Genomic DNA, 17,152 nt, shown 5'->3' with positions numbered 1-17,152 from the left:
AGGAGGAGGAGGAGAAGAAGGAGGAGGAGGAGAAGAAGGAGGAGGAGGAGAAGGAGGAGGAGAAGGAGAAGGAGGAGAAGGAGGAGAAGGAGAAGGAGGAGAAGGAGAAGGAGAAGGAGGAGAAGGAGGAGAAGGAGAAGGAGGAGAAGGAGAATGAGAACGCTTCACTGTCGGGGCCTTGTTCACTGCAGCTTCACTAAGACTTGGAAAAGTCACAGCACTGGAAGTTCAGCAGTAGGATGAAAACTGGGCTACCCCGCAGTGAAAATTTCTCTAGGATCCAGCTGCCTACACATTGTGGCATCTACTTCATTACAGGTAAGAAAGGTCGCTAAATGTATATAATCAGCATTTGTAGCTGCTGACTGAATATTTTTTTTTAACAAGACCCAAGATCCTCTTTAAAGTAATCACATTTACATACTGTACATATTGTTCTCAAGTTTAGAAAAATATTTTATGCTTTATACAGTACAGGAAACTTTTCTAAAAGGTGCCTAGTGACACTGAATAAAATTAGGTAGTTTACGGTTGACTAAAGTAATCATCTAATGCCTGCACTCTCTGCAAGTTTAGCAGATCATTCCTATCCAGGTCTTGTCAGGGCAAGAAAATCTGATGAGCTGGATTTTTCTAGCCAATTGGTGGTGAAGCCCCTCATATGTGGGCAACTGGTCACCCATCATATTATTGGACATTTAAAGTTTTTACTCATTCTGTTCTTTGTCCCCACTGAATGAAGTGACAGGTGAGCAAAGAAAATGTATGTATATGCTGAGGGTATATGGAGGATTAAAGCAAACCTGTGGGCAAAGCACAAGTTTGCTTCAACAGTATCACTACTAATAATTCTTTTTCCAAGGTTTCATATTTGAGCATCATATAAAAAAGAGAAATCTAAGATGCAACCAGAATTTGTATTGAGTATCGTGTGGTACACTGGGCAATAATAGTGCTTAAATTACTACTGCACGGAATTCTTCAGAAACAACTCATATAATATGCTGCCACATCTCCCATATCCTTTGAATTGTAAAGGAATCTATCTTATCAGACTAGTAATGTATAGCAGGGCTGCATCATTTAATGCAGTTTAAAATAGGTGTACAGTGTGTAAAACAAATCACTTCTCTGACAGAAGCAACATCAAAAGCAATAATTATTATAAGACAGGCATTCAATGAGAAAATCAATGCATTTTAATAGCACACCATGGAGCAGATGTATTCACAAGGTGACCCCTCCAGCATTTATTATGAACAACCATGTCTTTATCTACCTTTTATCACTAGCAAGAGGGTGCGAAGGTGCTTGGGGTGCCTTACATTTTATGTACAATAAGCAGAACATCAATAATAATGCCAGCTGCTTTCACCCATGTGATGGTAAAATATTTGACATAAATGAACACCCATGCACACAGGTTCTTTAAGGTTAGCATGCTGTTCAACTAATTATGGAAACTGATTGGTCTATACAACTCTATCAATTCTTTGGCATATAGAAAGGACATCATAGTTATTATATATATATATATATATATATATATATATATATATATATATATATATATATATATATATATATATATATATATATATATATATATATATATATATATTTTTTTTTTTTTTTTAACATATTGTGTTCAAGTCAACACTATTACAAAGGAAAACACTAGCATTGGAAACTTGAAGCACTTAACATGCTTGGGGTGTGCTTTTCTTTCCAAGCCTGTCGTTGCTGCGTGATTCACCTGTCAAAATGCTCTATTCTCTAATGCAAGGGTCTCCAAACTTTCTAACCAAACGGCCAGTTTACCATCCTTCAGATTTTACAGGGGCCAGACTGTGGCCAGTGGGAGTAGAAAATTCCTTGGTGTCGGTAACAAGGCCCAAACATTGGTGTCAGAGAGAGGAAGAGAGCCCCATCCTTGGTGTCAGCGAGGGGAAGAGAGCCCCATCCTTGGTGTCAGCGAGGGGAAGAGAGCCCCATCCTTGGTGTCAGCGAGGGGAAGAGAGCCCCATCCTTGGTGTCAGCGAGGGGAAGAGAGCCCCATCCTTGGTGTCAGCGAGGGGAAGAGAGCCCCATCCTTGGTGTCAGCGAGGGGAAGAGAGCCCCATCCTTGGTGTCAGCGAGGGGAAGAGAGCCCCATCCTTGGTGTCAGCGAGGGGAAGAGAGCCCCATCCTTGGTGTCAGCGAGGGGAAGAGAGCCCCATCCTTGGTGTCAGCGAGGGGAAGAGAGCCCCATCCTTGGTGTCAGCGAGGGGAAGAGAGCCCCATCCTTGGTGTCAGCGAGGGGAAGAGAGCCCCATCCTTGGTGTCAGCGAGGGGAAGAGAGCCCCATCCTTGGTGTCAGCGAGGGGAAGAGTGCCCCATCCTTGGTGTCAGCAAGGGGAAGAGTGCCCCATCATTGGTGTCAGTGAGGGGAAGAGTGCCCCATCATTGGTGTCAGCGAGGGGAAGAGTGCCCCATCATTGGTGTTAGCGAGGGGTAGAGTGCCCCATCATTGGTGTTAGCGAGGGGTAGAGTGCCCCATCATTAGTGTTAGCGAGGGGTAGAGTGCCCTATCACTGGGGTCAGCGAGGGGGAAGAGTGCCCCATCGTTGGGGTCAGCGAGGGGGAAGAGTGCCCCATCGTTGGGGTCACTGAGAGGAAGAGTGCCCCATCGTTGGTGTCACTGAGAGGAACAGTGCCCCATCGTTGGTGTCACTGAGGAAGAGTGCCCCATCGTTGGTGTCACTGAGGAAGAGTGCCCCATCGATGGTGTCACTGAGAGGAGTGCCCCATCGTTGGTGTCACTGAGAGGAGGAGTGCCCCATCATTGCAAGCAAAGGGCCGCAGTTTGGAGATTGGTTCCATCTCCATGCTTGGTCTTATGGAGCCACCCTTGTATGCATGCTCCCAGCTAGAACTACAGTTGAGTGTGCATACACAAATACTCCAAAGCCTAGAATGCCAAGTCACTCCCCTGCTTCTCCAACCTCTTAGCAAGCGCAATGATAACAGGAGCTGGAGACGGTTATGAACGTGTTCCTAAAGAAGAGCAGTCTGGAGTCGGCATACACATTCAGCAACTATTTACTGGGGAATGTTGTCCTGCTTCATCTGAGTACATTGATTTTAAAAAGTTAGAACATTGAATACTACTTCAATGTAATGATGTAGGTTTTCTTATTCGGAAAGAAAAAAAAAGCACTTATTAAAGGCCATTTAAAGCTGAACTAAGCTAAGGATTTAAATTTGAAGTGTCCTCCTCTATTTAATTTTAGGGGGGCTCGTGGGTGAAAGATTGCTAAAGTACAATTGTCCTCGCTGACTACAGAATCAAATAGCTTCTCAATGTCATGTGTCTATGGTAGTAAATAAAATTAAAGGGATCATTTGTTGCTAAAGAACAAAGATCTTTTTTAACACCCTTTTAAGGGGGCCCAGTGTTCAGTTGGAACCATGCTATAATCACAATCACAATTTCCAATTTAGCATGTTACAGATATGTACTTGGAAGAGAAATAATGACTAGGAAACCTAAGCAGGGCTGTCAACCCAAAATGCAAAAAAAAAAAAAAAAAAAATCGGACGGAACGTCCCGCCACTTCTGAAAGCATTCCATGAGAAAGCCAGCCATTGGCTGAAAAGAAGAAGAAGAAAATATACCGGGGGTTATGGCTGATAATCCCGGTAAACCACTTACAAACCGATATATCTAGATCATTTATTTATATTTATATATATATATATATATATATATATATATATATATATATATATATATATATATATATATATATATATATATATATATATATATATATACACACACACACACACACACACACACACACACACACGTATGTATTGCAGTTGACAAGTGGTTAAAAAGAAAACTAATGCAGCCACCACATGTAATGATTGGTAAGCTGCAATATATAACATTTTTAGTTTTGGGTTTAAAACGACTTTAAAGCAGAACTGTAGGCAAACATGGAATATATATCCAAGTTCAGTTATGTATTATTATTTTTTTTAATTATCAATTTCTGTTTTTAAATACTACTATTAGAACTGCCTCAAATTTGTCTGTATAGTAGAGTGGGAGAAGCTCAATCCAGGTATTTCTGCCTTGTGTCATGTTTTTAGGCACTAAGAGCTAGGACGGAGATGTGGGACAGAGGATGCAAGCTAACATTTTAAACCCCATTACCAACAATCTGGTTATGAAGTGTGGGAGAGTTATGTTAATTCCAGCATCGTCAAAGCCTGTAGAATGTCCATCAGAACCCGATCACACCATTCCTCCCACTGTTTTCTGGACTGACAGCATTGACTGAAACCCTCTCACTGTAAAAAGCTGCAGGCCCAGGATGGGCATGGCAGTTATCACTTGGTAGGGAGGTGGGAGCAAAATGAAATGGTAAAAAGTCATAGCACTCCTCTGTAAAAAGGCTATCTTCCACAAAACTATGTTGGTTTTTCCAGGTAAGCTTCCTTGAAGTAGACTTACCATCTACTAAAAAATAGAGAAAGAAGCATGCATACATATAAAAACTAATTTGATTAAATTAGTACTTCTCTTACACTGCTCTACGTCAACAGTCACTCTCCCAGCTTGTCTCTCAGGACTTCTTCCCAGCATGAGATGCTATTTCCATGAAGATGCAGCTAAGGACACTTAAAGCTGACGTTTAGGGATGCATATTTTTGTATAGTAACATTGGTTCATCTTCCACCAAACCAAATGTGTTTGTCATACGTGGAAGATCCCTGTGGAAGCCAGCTACTACAGTGATTGCCGCTAGCTTCTAGGTCTAGTGCTAAGCAGATGCCTTGCTGCTTATTCAACATAGGAGAATACTTGCTCGGCACAGGCACCATTCAGAAAACACTCTGCATTGAGCAAAACCAGCAGGAAAGTATAACGGGTTTGGTATCTTAATTAAAACTTGCCAACCAGAGACGCACCTGGTACGTCGCTAGAATTCAAGTTGTTATACTGGGATGATGCCTGCAGCTATCATCCCGGTACTGTTTTTTTTAGAACCGACGGTCAGCTCTCTTGTGAAAGCAATCCTAGCAGCTATCTAGTCAGTGGATTGCTTTACAAGCAGTAGCCCCCCCTCCTGAGGCTTTCACCAGGATCTTCTGTCCCACTGAGAGTCCTGATTCATAGCGCCCAACTGTCCCTGATTTCAAGGGACTGTACCTGATTTAGAACAACGTCCCTCTGTCTCCCTCATTTGTCCCTCATTTTGGTCTGATCTAAATAGTTGTATATAATATAGTTGTATATAAAATGCACTTTTTATCTTTTAAAAAGTATTTCCCAGTGCTAAACCTTTCATCCGATTTCTAAATTGCTGCATTTGTACTTTTTAAAAGCCAATATAAAGGAATAGTAGTGGTAAAAAAAAGCCCTTCTGGATTTAACTAATCTTTTTTTTGGTTAATTTTCCTTTAAGGGGGTGTGGCAGGAGGCGTGTCCTATGCCTATATACGTTTGTTAGTAGGTGTCCCTCATTCTCATCTCAAAATGTTGGGAGGTATGCTGATCAATCGGCTTTGTTCAGCTCTATGATATAGTAACCCGGAAGCGATGACATCACTTCCAGTTTACCCGAATGTAAACACCACCATTTATAAAAGCATTTGATCACACAGATCTTGGTATTTTGAATGCTTTTATGGGCAGAGGAGGGATCTGGGGTTTTATAAACCCCAGTTCTCTCCATACCTCCAGTACCTGTCACATGCCTATTGCTGTCACAAGGGATGTTTACATTCCTCATGACAGCAAGTAATAAAAAAAAAATATTTAAAGTGGCAGTGTAAAAATAAAAATAAATAATTTTTAAAAACAAACTTATTAAAAGTGTCCCCTCCCCCCCAAACAAAGGCAAAAGCATACATCGGTCCTGCGCACAGACAGCGATCGTTTCACATGAGCGGTAATACCGCGAATGTCAGATCATGGGCAGTAATTCTAGCACCAGACCTCCTGTGTATATCTAAAGTGGTAACCTGTAAAGGCTTTTAAAGCATCACCTATGGATAAAAAAAAAAAAATTATGACGAGTTCAGCTTTAAGAAAACATACTTGAATAGAAGTTTTTTTTTAAATCAGAGTTTAGTGTCACTTTAATGGAAACCAGAAGATGTCATAGAACTACCAAAATGTGATTCATTTGTAGAAGATAATAGAACCGATATCTTAGCATATGTAATGTGAACAGAAGAACTAAAAATGTGCAGTATCCTTTAATTAAAATTGCTCCAGACAATATAAAATGTACAGTGCTTACAAATTATGGTGCCCCCTGACACCCAGATGACTTACCAACTCTTTTTCTAGGATGCCTTCCAACTGGTGGAATGAATTTTTTACATGTTTTGCCACTATTATGTCATAGATAAAAGATTTTTATTGTGTGTGTAAAATTAGGAAGTTTGTTTCAGCATCCCATTCCCACGGTTCATTTATTTAGGGGAATTTCAGAAATTCAATTTTTTTTTTTTTATGCACGCTATAGGAAATACGTTATACCCATCTTAGCATAAAGGACGTGAGACAACATTGTATCCACTAGAACATATGAGAAATTTCCTTTTTTCGTCCAATAGATGGTGTGATATAGTCTGTTTTATTAAATAGTTTTTGATTACGTAACCTAAAGTTGTGATGTATGTAATAATCTTTATTCAACTCGCATCACTTGACGATTGCCATTATATTGAGAAATTTATGGACAAACCAATATGAATATTAAAAAAATTCTATCATCCAATGGTGATTCAGTGATTGGCATAGAAGTTGCGCAATACACGGCGAAGGCCACGCCTCCTGATGATGTCCAGGAAGTGACAAAATGCGCAGGAGGAGGGACTTCCAGTGAAGCAACTTCAACCAGTTGGAACGCATGCTGGCTCCTAGGAAAAGAGTTGGCAAGTCATCTAAGTGCCAGGGGGGCACCATAATTTGTGAGTGCAATACTTTTTATGTTTGGAGCATTCAATTAAAGCATATTACCTATTTCAGTTCCTTCTCTTTGTTGAACATATGGGCATGGAGCATTTGTGACGGGTGGTGTGTTTAAAGCGGACCAGTGATTACCAGTGCTGTTTGACCATTCTAGGCATAGGCTTAGCTGGTCAACTGTATTTGGCGAGTGAAATTCCATATGAGGGCACCAGTGGTGAGGCTATGATGGACACCGGAGCACAATTGCACTGGTTGCACAGAACACGTGTTTTATACTAGGAGATAAGCAGCAAGATTCCACTGAAGCCCTTTTTTTTTTTTTTTCCACTGAAGCACTTTTAACACCACTTTATTTAGTGTTACACTATTATTGTTGAGCACCAGCACTTTATTTGGACATATGTATTTCTTTATATACATGCCATCTATTGGATTTATGTATATGCATTTTAAGTGACACTTAATGGGGTTGATTAAAGGAAAATAGACTGTGCACTTTGCAAAGTGCAGTTGCTCCAGAACTTAATAAATGAGGCAGGGTGGATTTGATTTAACCACTTCAATACAGGGCATTTTCACCCCTTCCTGCCCTGACCAATTTTCAGTTTTCCTCTACATATTTTTGGTAAAAAAAAAAAAAAAAAACGCAATAAGTGTATATTGATTGGTTTGCACAAAAGTTATAGCGTCTACAAAATAGGGAGTAGATGTATGCCATTTTTATGTATTTATTTTTTTACTAGTAATGGCAGCGATCTGTGATTTTTAGCGTGACTGTGACATTGTGGCGGACATATCAGACACTATTTTGGGAACATTCACATTTATACAGCGATCAGTGCTATAAAAATCCAGTGATTACTGTATAAATGTCACTAGCAGGGAAGGGGTTGACACTAGGGGGCGATCAAGGCGTTAACTGTGTTACCTAGAGAGTGATTCTAACTGTAGGGGAGGGGAGTTTACACACACTGATCCACATCCATGCTCTGTTACCGGCAATCGCGGGTGCCCGGCGGACATCGTGGCCGCCGGGCATGCGCATCGGCTTCCGAGTGACGCACCGGGCACGCTCCTCGGCTCCCGAGTGACGTGGCGGGTGCACGCCAAGGACATCATATGACGCCCTCCCAGGATGGGAGATCCCTCCTGCGGATGTCATTTGACTATGGGTGGGGATGCAAGTGGTTAAATCAAGTCGATTTTAATCACTAGTAAAAAGGCTTGATTTAAATCCACTCGATTTAAATCATCATTTTAAAAGAGCAACTGTCATCTCTGTCCTGCAGCGGCTCCTCCTCTGACTCGCTGTTGACTCACCGACAGTCCCATTCATTTTAATAAGATGGCTGGTGATGCGCCATGACACAACAAGGCGAGGGACGCAGCTGCAGCAGGTGAGTGGATGCCCGCTAACAGGCGCTACCATGATGGATCTGAAATGACAGGTGCTCTTTAAATGTAAGGACTTATTCTTGCTGGTAGTTAGAATCTTTAATATTTGCAAACAAAATGAAGGTTTCCTATTTAGAATAATAAGCGGTCAGGTTAGTAAAACAGCGATATCATAACCGATTCAATGTAGAGTTTATAGTTTACATAGATTTGCAAAACAATGGGATAAAGGAATATTCCTGGACTTTGTTTTATCTCATTGTTACTGTGAAATTGTGTGAATGCATCAATGCAGTGCATGTTATCTCAGCTTGCAGAGCTTTAATTCATTGAATGAGTTTACCAAAAATGAAAATATTGCAGACTATTCAGCCTCATGTTACATAACTAAGCTCCATTTCATAATGAATAAACTCAATTATTATCTTAAATAGAAAACTATCTTTAGATAGATTTCTACTCCAAAAGCATTTTATTAAAAAAAATGTATCTTGAAAAAAAAAAAATCTGATTTAAATAAAAAAAAAATCTGATTTAACCGCTTGCCGACTGGCTCACGCCGATATACGTCGGCAGAAGGGCACGTACAGGCATACTAACGTACCTGTACGCTGTCCTTTAAGAAGTTGTTTGCCGGCACGCGCGCGCCGCTAAATGAGTGTGATCGTGAGTATCCCCGCGGACATATATAACCGCGGAGAGGAAGTACGGGGAAATGCTAATGTAAACAAGCATTTCCCCGTTCTGCCCAGTGACAGGACACTGATCACAGCTCCCTGTAATCGGAAGTGGTGATCAGTGTAGTGTCACACATAGCCCCTCCCCACCAGTTAGAATCACTCCCTAGGACACACTTAACCCTTTCAGTGCCCCCTAGTGGTTAACCCTTTCACTGCCAGTACATTTACACAGTAATCAATGCATTTTTAATCGCACTGATCGATGTATAAATGTGAATGGTCCCAAAATAGCGCCAAAAGTGTCCGATCAGTCCACCATAATGTCGCAGTCACAATAAAAATCACTGATCGCCGCCATTACTAGTAAAAAAAGATGCTATAACTTTTGCCAAAACCAATCAAATGTTTATTGCGATTTTTTTTTTACCAAAAATATGTAGAAGAATACGTATCGGCCTAAACTGAAGAAAAAAATGTTTTTTTATATATTTTTTAGGGATATTTATTATAGCAAAAAGTAAAAAATAATGCGTTTTTTTTTTAAATTGTTGCTATTTTTTTGTTTATAGCGCAAAAAATAAAAAACGCAGAGGTGATCAAATACCACCAAAAGAAACGTCAATTTTTTTGGGGGAGCTACTTCGCACGACCGCGCAATTGCCAGTTAAAGCAACGCAGTGCCGAATCGCAAAAAGTGCTCTGGTCTTTTGCCAGCCAAATGGTCTGGGGCTTAAGTGGTTAAAAATAAAAAAATAAAAAGTGTGTTTTTTTTTGTTTTGTTTTTTTTTAAAACATTGATTTTTATCCACCCTGAAATGAGGTAAAGCGTAATTTGCAAAGAATACCCAAACACATGCAAAGAAAATAAAAAAAAAAAAAAACATCATTTTGCTTGCACATGATTGGAGGATAGAAGTCAGCAAAGCTTCTGCTCATTTACTAAGCTCTGGAGCAACTGCACTTTGCAAAGTGCACAGTATATTTGCCTTTAGTACATCAACCCCTATATATTTATTTGTATTGGTGGTTTTTGCACAGCATAGTAGCACAGTTTAGAAGAGTGTAGCACAGCTTTTTTTCTTTTTCTTATTAATCATAAAGAGAAGGTTACAATGTTTGGCAGTGGCTGTGACCCGGTACAGAAAATATCTAGCATGCTGAAAAAAGCCTCTAACATGTAAAGGTTTCATTTCTTGTTGGGAAACACATCCGTTTGACATTAGTTGTGAGATCATTCGGAATTCATTGACAGGTGCAGGTGACCTCCTTGTGATCTGCTTCAAGTGGCTTTTGTATTCCTTTAGACTTGTATGGACATTAAATTGCTGCTTAAAGCAAACAAGTCCCCAACACTGGTTGGTCCTACCTTTGTGAAAACACCATAAGAATAATTATTGCAGAACATACCTGTTCAGCAAAGTCAGCAAACAGCAGAGCAAAGACAGCAGTACAATCTCTTCAGCATAATTAAAGCAGCTAGAAACACAATCATACAAATCTCAGATTTATCAACATAGTAATTTAATTTCAGACATCATTTTAAATCTTTTTACAGCATTCATTAAAATACCATATCTGTTGATCCTGCATTAAAGGTTCTAGTTCAGGCAATCCTTGCTATAAGGTGACAACACTAAATCCCCAACTCCCAAATGTTCTCATGCGTTATCTACCTGAAATGTATGTTGCAGGGTAATAAGGGCTGATGCATATGGGTATGTTGGAGCATTTAGTGTAAAATATGGATTATTTTGGCATCCTGGGAGCCATGGGTTTTGCATACAGCAGCCTATACAAATGAACTACAAGAAAAGGCTGTATGCAGATATATACACCTCTGAGGGTAGACATGCGTACACTTATGGACAATGGCCCCAGACGTATCCTATAATTCATTTCTACAGACAGCAATACCGGTGGCCGCCGGGTGCCCATAAACAACGGTATTTTACATTATATGCCCCATGTGCCTGAGCCCTAAAAGGCCATGTGGACACTTACAGGGGAATTATCTAAGCTTCTTGCACCATAAGGTGGCATGCATCACATTACCAAAGCGGATAGACCTGTTTTAGGTCTGTCTGCACCAGATTCTATTTTTGAGTGAACTAGAAACAAATGCAGGTCTGCACCTGATTCACAAAGGGAATGGAACATGGTAGTTTTCCATATAGAAAACTACCACCGATTCCACGCCAGGTGTGACCTTGTTGTAGAGCTCACATCCCTCTCTCTGCACGTGCAGTGCTTACACTACAGGAGCAGAGCCTGAACAGGGTTAACTGCCCTCCCTTATGAGCTGAGCAGGGATGGAATAGGAGAGTGGAGCATGCAGAAGCTCCCAATTCGGATCTGTACAACCGCTTCTGTCCACATGCCAAACTTTGACATGCAAATGGGTCTGTGGAGCCGCTGCGGGTAACATCCACTTCTACGGGCTGCCTACACACAGCTCCAAGGTGGATGCACATGCATCTGCCAGTGGCTCTGCATGGAGAATGAGCTAAATCGCCCGTTTGAATGTGCTCAGAAAGTTTAGGTCTACACCATGCGCTTAGAGGCTGGAAGGTTTTTTGGATAAAGATGCAGGGGTAATGAAACGCTCATTCTCATAAGGATGGGGGGGGGGGGTCTCCAAAAAGTTTCCACACTTTTTCTAGTTTTAATAGAGTTTAAAAAAGTGCAGAAACTTTTTGAAGAACCCTTGTATATATTGTAAATTCTGTCTGGGCTGCGTCTAGGTTAGTGGTGAGCCTCTTGACAGCACCCTTACTTGCTCTCCCAACAGCAGAGTCCCGGGACATTGTCCTGTGCGGTAAACCTCACCAAGACATGACGCAAGGGAAAATCTCTCCGATGGGTGACTAGCAACAAAAACCTGACCAGGCATCTAAAGGCCGGCATACTGGGGCTGAATGAGAGAAAATCAATTGGATTTCCTCATCCACCATAACCACATAGATGGACACATTTTCACTGCAAGTTATTGTATTCAGGCAGCTATGGCACCTGCAATTGTCTTAATAACTGAACAGTGAATGCATCCAATCATTTTTCCACATGGCTCCTCTGACAAAAGCCGATAGAAAAATTGACGTTCCTGGCACCATATATGTGGTAGTATGTTGCTATGGATTGGTGCCAAGAATGGAAAATTATGGTAAGTATTTAATATAATTTTCCATTTTTGTTGAAAAGGGTGTTGCCTGTAGGGCCAACAAGGGCTCAAATTTCTGCGGGAATCAGCTGGAATTTGAGTCTATGGAGACCTTTAGCCTTCCTCATTCTATCCAAGGTTAAAGTGGACCTCTGCACACGAAATCAACTTCTCATCTGCTCCGCACCTCCTCCCAATTGCAAATAGTTTCTGTTTTTTTTTTTCTCTCTAGTTGCCCCCACTTCCTGCCTAGGTGAGGGTGACATATGATTGGCTGCCTGCAGGCTCCTGGGGCATACCTCCCAACTTTTTGAGATGAGAATGAGGGACACCTATCAGCAAAAGTATGCAGGCATAGAACACACCCCTTGCCACGCCCCCTTAAAAGAGAATTGTACAAAATAACAAGATTGGTTAAACCCACAAGTGTTTTTTTTAGCACTACTATTCCTTTATATCGGCTTTTGGAATTTACAAATGCAGCAATTTAGAAATCAGATGAAGGGTTTAGCACTGGAAAACACTTTTTGATAGATAAAAAGTGAATTTTATATACATCTATACAGATCAGACCAGGATGAGGGACAAATGAGGAGGAATGAGGGAGAGGGACATTGCTCCAGATCACGGACAGTCCCTCCAAATCAGAGACAGTTGGGAGCTATGTCCTGGGGTATTCACATGACAGCGTCCAGGAAGCCGAGTTGCAGTATTACCTTGTTTAGAGCCAGTGTGCCATTCTAGACCTGTGGCACATCTGCACATGCGTGCGATGGAAGGAGGCATCATCAGGGCTGTTCAAATGAGGAAGAGCCAGCCCACTCCGGATTATTAGGGATGAGCTCAGGTGTGTTGGGGGGTCCTAGTCTGAACCCAGCTGAGCAATCCCACCAGGAAGCTGTCACCTGTACTGAGCCAATCAGAAGTAGCCAAGGTTCACACCTTGTATAGGTGCAGCTGCAGGGGAAGGGGGGGATGCCCCAGCCACTGATGATTGGCCAGTACAGGTGCCAGTTCCCTGGTGGGATAGCTGAGGTGGGTTCACACTAGGATCCCAACACACCTGAGCTCATCCCTACCATTTATGAGAGATTAAAAATGACAGTACTGTATGTGTGATAGGAAAATCCTCAGGATTGGCTGGGCTGGCGTGTCTTTCCCCCATAAAGAAGCAGCCCAGGTGACCGACATATGTAGAATAAAATTCCCTGGCGTGAGGGTGACGCTCCTCTGTCACATCCAGGTTTTGGCTTTCCCTTTTATTTTTCCAATTTAAACCAAAAGTGCACACAAATGATAGAAGAGCCCAGAATGATAATGGAGTGATAACTGACATCTCCTAGGTGATAATCATTGACATGCATGGACTGACACTTCCACTGACACTCACATCCTCTCTACCTGTCCCCATACAATAGAACTTCCTATACTAACTTCCCAGAGCAGACATGACAGGTGCTCTTCCTGCACACACTGCCCCCATCCGGACTAAGCAGGACCCTGCTCACACAAGCCCCCATTCACACACACACAACTCTTTATTTTATTTACATACCTTCATGCGGCCAAGGAAACAGGGTGCGCTGTGATTGGCTAAAATAAATCCAGCACGCGGTGTTCATGGGAGTTGTAGTCCCGGCCGGCCCCCAGTCCACCTAGTACGAGCTATTCCCGGAAAGCCCGACTGATAATGAAAGCGACATCGGCTCCAGCAACTGTACAACCAGCCCTGCGAACACTAGAGGGCGAACGCACAACGAGCTCAGGACACTGCAGGGGGAGACATGTTTCCTGAGATTCAGCTACAATACACGCACTGAGGTCTACTTAAAAATGGCCGCCGGCTTTCCAAATCAGCAGACTGGGGCAATGTATAGTATTCACAGGTGCTATCCAAACACTATGCTTTATGCACCTTATACTTCTATTACTATAATCTATAAAAAGTGTACCTATTAGTATAAACTAAAAAAATATATACCTATTAGTATAAACTAGTAATAGTATACCTATTAAGCCTCTTGCACACGATACTTCTGTTTTAACATCTACTTTTTCAAATTTGCGCATGAAAACTTGTTCTCGCTTTTTTGTTCTGCACAATATGTAAATAGGCATTTGCACATTTTTTGTGTGCAATCCTGCACATTTGCGCGCATGAGTAAATTACTGACCAAAAATGCAGATTTTTCGTTTTTTTTTTTTTTTCTTCTTTACTGAAGAATGCACAGCTCTTGTTTACACGCCTGTGTGCATAGGCACATTACAATTAATGGGTTGCATTTTAGCTCAGTAAAAAAAAAATAAATAAAAAAATAAAAGCTGCAGTGCGCAAGAGGCCTTAGTATAAACTATTAAAAGTACGCCAATATGACTGAAATGCAGCTACTTTGACTTAGAATGTCCCCTAAACGTCCAGGTAATTTAACCCTCGTTTCTTTTTTTAAAATAACAAACATGTCATACTTACCTCCACTGTGCAGTTCGTTTTTGCACAGAGTGGCCCCGATCCACCTCTTCTAGGGGCCCCCGGCGGCACTATCAGCTCCTCCCCCGCATCGATAAATCCCCTAGGAGAAGGGCTCTCCCTGGGGGTTACTGTGCGGGCGCGCTCCCAAATCAGGCTTTTGCGTCCATAGACACAGACTGCGGGACTCGGCCTGGCGCCCGCATCATTGGATTTGACTGACAGCAGCGGGAGCCAATCTATCCAATCAAGAGCCGAGACAAGGGGCAGAGAGGAAGAGCGCATCTCCACCGTGGAAACGAACAGGGGGGGGGGGGCTGGTCAGTGTCAGAAGTTTTTTCACCTTAATGCATAGGCTGCAGTAAAGCGGAGCTCCGACTAAAAAAAAAAAAAAAAAAAGTCAGCAACTACAAATACTGCAGCTGCTGACTTTTAATAATCGGACACTTAAGCTGGCCATACACCATACAATTTTCTTATTCAATTTTCTTTAGATTTACCTTCAACTATGTAGTGCAAGGGTCTGCCTGATTGCATACACATTGAAAGGGTTTAGGTTTTACCTCATATTATATGGTTTTGGTAAATCTAAAGGAAAGTTGAACAGGAAAATTGTATAGTGTATGGCCAGCCTTACCTGTCCCAGGGTACAGCGATGCAGGGGAACGAAGCCCCGCTCGTCTCCCCCCTCCTCTCTGGATTGTCACTGTGGGCGCCCAGCTGTGGCTTCAAAGCCGGGCATGCACTGTGCATGTGTGAGCTGTGCTGTGACCGGCCGGGCAATCATCTAGGACTTGTGACCTGTCCCAGGTGATTGCTGAAAGGGAGGGGGGGGGTGAACTTACTTCCGGCGCTGCCGTGTCCCAGGAGGAAGTGGGAGCTGGACCCCCCCCCCCCCCCCAAAAAAAATGACATGCCAAATGTGGCATGTAGGGGGTCACCTCTTCCCTTAAAGCTGAAGTTCCAATTTTGGGTGGAATTCCGCTTTCAGGTGAAAAAACACAACCCCTTTATTAGTAGCAGGTCCAGGACATGTCCTACCATAAATTCAAGTAGAATTAAAGGCAAAACTTTTTTTCATAGTATATAAAGTTAGGGAGGGTTTTAACCCCCATCAGTTTTTCATTGGGGAGATTTTCCTTCACTTCCTGTCACATTGACCAAACAGAAAGAAGTGAGAGGAAATCCCTCTAAAGTGTGATGACACCAGGCTGTCGACTCTAAAGTGGGAAATAATAATAAAACCTGCAACACCTGTAAACCTTCCATACCAAAAGATGCGTAAAATGGTGTTAATATATATATTGCAGCTCACCAATCCTTAAAGAAGAACTCCAGGCAAAATTCTTATTTTATTATGCAGTGGGAAATGGGTTAACCGTTAACTCGTTTTTGTCTAGGGCAGGGCCGTCTTTAGCGCAGGGCAAACGGGGCACTTGCCCTGGGCCCAATCTTTGCTGGGGGGCCCGCGCTAGCTGTGAATTGGGGCCCCGATCATAGCTTTGCAGAGCGCACAGAGGACACGGGAGGATGTATTCCTCGCTAGCCAGCTGAGAGGGGGCGGGGCCGGGAGCTCCACTGACGCTCTGACCCCTCCCACGTGCAGCCTGTGTACTCGGAAAAGAGCGCCTGTAGTGAGAGCCAGTGATCGGAGTGCGAGTGTCAGTGGAGCTTCCGGCCCCGCCCCCTCTATACTGGCTGGTGAATACAGAGGTCCGGGGGTGGGGCCGGGAGCTCCAATGACACTCCCACTCCGATCACTGGCTCTCACTACAGGCGCTCTATTCCCAGTACACAGGCTGCATGTGGGCTGAGTCAGAGCGTCAGTGGAGCTCCGGGCCCGCCCCTCTCACCTGGCTAGCGCGGAATACATCCTCCCGTGTCCTCTGTGCACTCTGCAAAGCTGTCATCGGGGGGCGACAATTCACGGGTGATGTGGGCCCCCCAACAAAGCATCAGTGGAACTCCCAGCTGCTTTAGTGAGAGCAGACAGTGGAAGCCCCACCTACAGTCCTGAATGTATGTAGTGAGTTTGGCTGGCCAGGTATGTCCTTACACCCACAGAATGCCTGCCTGTTTAAACCCTGAGCTGTTATTCAACTGTAAAGCTGTGCATTGCTGAAAGTTCTCTGACCATCCCCTGTATAATGTCTGCAGTCTCTGATTGTCTCCTGCAGTATATCCGCAGTCTCTGATTGTCTCCTGCAGTATGTCCGCAGTCTCTGATTGTCTCCTGCAGTATGTCCGCAGTCTCTGATTGTCTCCTGCAGTATGTCCGCAGTCTCTGAGTGTCTCCTGCAGTATATCTGCAGTCTCTGATTGTCTCCTGCAGTATGTCTGCAGTCTCTGATTGTCTCCTGCAGTATGTCTACAGTCTCTGGTAATCTCCTGCAGTATGTCCGCAGTCTCGGATTGTCTCCTGCAGTATGTCCGCAGTCTCTGATTGTCTCCTGCAGTATGTCCGCAGTCTCTGGTAG

The 17,152-nt window shown here is 42.9% G+C and overlaps 1 protein-coding gene across 6 annotated transcripts in view; it reads right to left on the bottom strand.

The window, feature by feature from the left end:
* ENOX1 (ecto-NOX disulfide-thiol exchanger 1) overlaps positions 1-17,152 on the bottom strand; it is an 855,443-nt gene that overhangs the window by 643,479 nt on the left and 194,812 nt on the right. For 2 of the 6 annotated variants that reach the window (XM_073614185.1, XM_073614182.1), the window contains exon 1: positions 13,764-13,930. The exons of the other annotated variants lie outside the window; for them this stretch is intronic. The gene's annotated coding sequence lies outside the window, so the exon portion shown is untranslated. Of the gene's footprint in view, positions 1-13,763; positions 13,931-17,152 lie in introns of those variants that run through there. 6 annotated transcript variants of the gene reach the window in all.

The sequence above is a fragment of the Aquarana catesbeiana genome, linkage group LG02 (genome assembly GCF_042186555.1).
Source record: "Aquarana catesbeiana isolate 2022-GZ linkage group LG02, ASM4218655v1, whole genome shotgun sequence".
NCBI lineage: Eukaryota > Metazoa > Chordata > Amphibia > Anura > Ranidae > Aquarana > Aquarana catesbeiana.
Note: the sequence above shows the minus strand (reverse complement) of the source record. Positions and strands in the feature narration are given on the sequence as shown.